The sequence below is a fragment of the Pyrus communis genome, chromosome 9, assembly GCF_963583255.1.
Source record: "Pyrus communis chromosome 9, drPyrComm1.1, whole genome shotgun sequence".
Lineage (NCBI taxonomy): Eukaryota > Viridiplantae > Streptophyta > Magnoliopsida > Rosales > Rosaceae > Pyrus > Pyrus communis.
In genome coordinates, this window is record NC_084811.1 from 24,517,132 (window position 1) to 24,523,131 (window position 6,000).

Consider the following 6,000-nt stretch of genomic DNA (forward strand, 5'->3'; position numbering starts at 1 on the left):
TGGAAAATTGAAGTGTAACAGCAATAAATCCTAATTTAAAAAGAGTAATGTTAAGTAGACTAATTTTTTAGACGACATCTGTAAATCATGTGATGTGTCACCTATACAAAATAAGTACGTGAATCAACGTTTAAGTAATAATCTAATCAATCAACAACCACGTGATATGATTTATAAAATTTGGGTTAAATAGATGATCTCCCTAACTATTACCCATGTCAAAATATATCTCAACGGCATATCATGAAATTTAAGTAAACAGTAACAAGCACCCGGGGCCCTTTAATTCTTCACACCCGGAAATTACATTTCATGATACAGAAAATTAATTGACAAGCCCTGTATTCCCTTGATTTGGTAGATCAGTAAATACCATTGACCCTTGAAACAAATAACAAACTTAAAAGTCCACTGCAATAGCTCAATTTATCTACGCTTAGTAAAGTTAGTTGGAACAATGAGCTAGGTTTATCTTTTTCTTCTTCTTTTTAGAGAAATAAAATAAATTGAAACTACATTACAGTACATGTCTAAATTGAAAGATCCCAATTAGCTTAGCTAGTGATTTACATAATACATTGTCAGGCGTGTCCCTTTGGTTGGCTAACAATACCTTTCAGAGAAAATTATGTTGTTATCAAATCTAATACTAATAAATTTGACACAGTGTTTCTCGTGTCTATACACCATCTTTTATTGATTTTCGAAAGAGAAAGGAAACTGTTGGGGTTTCTTTTTTAAGTTTTAACTGAGTGTTGAAGCTTAGCAATGGACATAATTTGACTTTCTAAAGTTAGGTGCTCCCTACAAAATAGGGAATCTAATTCATTGTCCATGACCTGAAAAAAAAATAAAAAAATAAAAAAAACTTTGAATTTCAATTTAAATAAGATAAGGAAAACTTGTTAAACTATTGCTTACATTATAGTATGTGTGTATCTAAATATAAATACACATATATACACAATCATATATCCTGCTCAAACAAATATGTATATTGTAGTCATAAGTTTAGCTAAGTTTAATAAACCAGTGTGCTTCATTTTCTGCATCCAAAGTTTGAATTTTCTTTCCGTATTTAGATGAATTTAATATATATATATATATATATAATTATATTATCATATGTCCAAAAATACAAAAACAAATACATATGTATATTACTTTATGATTTTTATGTCCAAAAATGCAAAAACAAATATATATGTATATTACTTTTTGATTTTTTTTTTTTTTGTTATTTCTTCAAGGGAATTTTTATTTGGACCCAGTTATCTTATCTCTACACCCAACTAACAAGTTTTATCTACCAAACTTCCAAATTTACCCTTAAATAAATAAGAATAAGAAAAGAAAAGAAAATAAACATCGGTGTTTTTATCTATGCACCACATAACTCCAAAACTGGCACACTAGTACACTCTTTCATTTATTTCCGGCAAAACCCACCCAAATAACAGCAAAATTTTCTCTCGAGTTCATCAACGAGTCAACTTACTGGAAACCCTTATCAGCCCTCATTTATAATTTTAGCGTAGGTTTTCGGCTGATATGTTTGCTTGTTTGAACCATTATTTGGGAGTTGGCTACTTGCATAAATTATTAAAACTAACAAGTTAGCTTGCTAGAAACCCTTGTTCCTATCTCTTCTAATAGACACTGACATGGAAGCTTTTTTCTCATATTGTAGGAATTTGTTTCATGTCCAACGAATTGGTAAGAAGTTTTCTCTACTAAAATTATAAATGAGGGTGCTAAGGGTTTCATGCAACAAGGGTTTTTAGCAAGCTTAGTTGTTGATGAACTCACGAGAATATTTTGTTGTCATTTGGGCTTGTTTCGCAGGAAATAATGAAGGAGTGGAGACGTGTGTCATTTTTTTTGAGTTATTGGGTGTAGAGATAAAAACACCAATGTTTATTTTCTTATTCTTAAGGGCAAACTTGAAAGTTTAGTAGAGAAAATTTTTTAGTTGGGTGTAGAGATAGGATAGTTGAGTCCAAATAAAGTTTCTCTTTCTTCAATGATTATGCCGAGAGGGATAGTATGTAATTTTCCAGTTCATATATTAATTGGGTTTAGCATGGTCAATGACTCATTTTGGATGCAATATTTAATACGTGGGGTGCATTATGGTGTCCCATCTTAAATCAAATTACATCATTCTCTTAACTTTACATACTAATTTTTCGTTTTGATTGTAAATTGCTTGCATAGAAGGATAAAGCAAAAAAGGGCCAGTATTTATGAATATGAAAAATTCATTTTACTGAAAAAAAAAAAAAAGGTTGGAAGGGAGATTTAAAAAAAAAAAAAAAAAATCATATTTGTGAAAGTTTAATTTTTCTCATTATGAAACTTCAAGTTCTCAAATTCAAGTGTAAGTACACATAAGTATGAGTTGTCTGTATTTTGTAGTTTGTCGTTAAATGAGTTATGTAATTTTCTCGCCATAGGTGAGTTTCATGTTCTCACTATAGGTGAATGTGAGTTCTCAAGTGTTCTCGCTTATAGATATATATGTCATGTTATGTCAATTTGTAGTTGATCTGTATCGGTAGCAATTTTTCTTATTAATGGTTGATTTATATTTTATATGATTTTATTTATCGTAGGTTGTGTTTTATTCTCTCCAAATATTTTATGTTGAAATTGGTCACTGAATTCTTTACTTATATTCCGTGCATGTCATCTTCAGTTTTGTAATCTTCTATCTTCAATTTATAATTTTTTTTTTTATAAAAAAAAGTCGAGTATTATGTGGTATAGAGCAATTAGTCATAATGATTTGAAACAAACATTAAGTTTCTCTTATGAATTCTTATTGAGCATTCATGATATTATGAAATCCAATACGGTGTTGTAATTTGTAAGAAAAGAAATGGTTTGACGAAAAAAAAGAAAAAAAGTGAACCGTGAGAAATGGTTTGGTGAAAGTGAAACATAACTGGCTTCTACGTCATATTCTTGATGAGCTTTTCTCTCAAAGTTGAATAGATGAGCATGAAATAATTAATTTGTTGATAAGCATGACTATGCGAATTTTTTTTTTTTTTTTCTTCTGAAGTTAAAGTATATTCGTGTAAGGGAAATATTAAAGAGATTTTTTTTTTTTAAATGCAACTCTTTAAGAACTCATTGTCACCTCACAATTTAATGTTAATTCTCGTATTAATATTATAAAATATTATTAAAAAAAGATGAGATGACAAAAAATTCACGTCTCTTTAGCATTTTTCTTTGTGTAAAACGCACGTTTTTTTTTTTTTTTTTTTTTGATCTTTGGACGGAGAAAATTAATGTTGCTTCTTGCCTGAGTCAACTGCCACGAATTTGAAGACTATTGAGGGAGAGATTTAAGTGTGACTGTCACAAGGGGTGGTAGATCACGTGTCGTTATATAAATGATGGAATATGTGTGTTAAAAAATCAATAACTTAAAAAATAAAAGTTCTCACCACTTACATAAAAACACATGATGTACCACCCTAAAAGTTCTCACCACTCACAACTAAAAATTTCTCCTATTGAAGGGCATGATCCAGCTTGTTGTATCTTTGGAAAGCTCGATAAAAAAGATCTTTTTTTTTACTTCATTTATGTACTTTTTTCATACATTACTTGGCATCATTACTCCAAAAACTAACCATCGTTCTAACGTGGGACGTAGCATGAAAAAGTTTCTTAATTATTAATCAAGTATGGTTATTGATATCCTAAAATTATCATCATGCCCTCCTCTCTGTACAAGTTTTCACTTGTATTTTCGTAAAATTGGAGCACAATATAACTTTTTGAGTGCTCATAAGTCACAAATAGGATTTAATTACATTTTACACCCTCTAATATTGAGTTATGACGTTTTAATTTTCTTACATTGTAACATAACGTTTTGAACTTGTATCAACTTGTGCTTTTTTCCGTTTGAACATCTAATCTACCATTAAATTGATGACATGTAATGTGTGGACCCATTCACACTAATTAGTTGGACCAAATTGTGAAATTGGTTTGTCGCGTTGAGAAACAAAACATCAAATTAGTAGAAGCAGAAGCTCCATTATGAGTTTTTTATTTCCAAGTGCTTGGCAATAAGATCGTAAATGGGTCCCAAACTCTCCAAATCATCAATTTAATGAAGAACAAAACATTATAGCTCAAATGCATATACTTAAACAATTTTAATGGTATAATATGAGAAAATTGAAATTTTATGATCCATTTCAAATGTCACACCATACTTAAGGGGCAAATGCAGTTAGTCCTTAAAATTAAATAAATAAGATTAAAGTTTTTTTTTTGTAATATGGTCAGTATTACTATTTTAATTTACATAAGAACAAAAGGATCAGGCGCGTTTGAATCCAAAATATAGTGAATTGAAGAGAAAATATCCTACCACATAGGAAATCCACTACTTTCAAATAAGACTCAAAGTAGCAATCCAAATATAATCGATCAAACATTAAGAAATTGAGATAGAGTAGGTGGTGCCACTTAAACTACGGTCTATATTGTTACAAAAGTGGCAGAACTAATGATAAGAACGAATCACATTCGAATGGAGGAATTGAAAGAAATGAATTGAATTTGACTTTTGTTACACAAACTAAAAACATTAGATTGGAGGAATTTGAAATAGATTTGGAAATAACTGTAGGCAAGAAGTCATTTGAAATTCACTGGTTTTCTTCTCCTCCTCTTTAAGTGCCGACACAATCTGATAATTTAGTTTGAGGACCAAATTGAAATCGCGCCATAGTTTAGTCCTGAATTCATTTATGACGTCCATTTTCTGAAATTCAATCATTATGGTAGAGTTTTATTAATTGGACCCTTTATGTGCTTAGGTGCGTTTGTTAGTGGCGTTTCTGTCCACACTTGTTTGCACGGCTCTTCACCAACAATGTAAGGTGAGTGGACCCCTTCCAAATTGCATGATTTTACTATTAGAAATGCATACATGAAAAACATGATTTTATGGATACGTTTTATGAAACATTTATGAGAAAATTGGATTCATGATTTATGAAATATCATGCTTTATCAGAGTTACATTCTTTGAAGGATTTATGATTATACATTATGAATATGATTTATGATATGATGTTTGAGCTATTGAGCTCCATTGAGATATATACATATATTATGGAAATATTATGTTCATGTTTTTATGTGCTTATTTAATGGTTATTCATACGATTTTCCTACAGGCGAGTGATGCTGCCTTTGGGCGAATTAAAGATTTAGTCCTGCCTACGGGAGAATGAAATCATTATATGGCTTCGGTCATGTGATGTAGGGCCTACGGGTGAATGATACTACCTTTGGGCGATTATGGTACCACCACTAAGCACACTATATATGATATATGTTTTATGAAGTTTTATGGCATGCTAGGGTTTTCGGAAAACCTATTACATATTATGCTATTGAGTTTTCATAAACTTTGAGGGTTAGTAAGTTGATGAATAACTGTTTTAGTATTATATATATATATATATACACACACACACTTGGTCCACTCATGTTTTGTTTTGTGCCCCCTCAGGACATAGAATCAAGGTGTACAATCTCCGCGTCAAGGCACTTCCACATTGGCATTTTCGAGTCCTCTCGGTATAGGACCCATCCCTTTGTTCATTCAATTTTATAATATTCCTTTTTAGTGTCTTAGATTAGTTGTATGCTCTGAACACATTCAACAATTGCACATTCATTATAATTAAATTTACAAGTTTTATTTATGTTGATTATTTGTTTTAATTCTCATGCATCCTAATATGGCTTCATCACCTTCGGGTGTCGGTTAGCATGTGCATACCCTGGTATTTGGAGTATATCAGGGTCAGGTGCGTCATTTTCATCAAGCCATACTTCCTACAAGAGCATGTCTTCTTAACCAAGTCCACAATATATTGTTCCCACCTCCAGCATCCACTTGAAATTTGGTTCATCCTGACCATTGTGCAATGCACCTGCCACTTAAGAGTTTGCTTC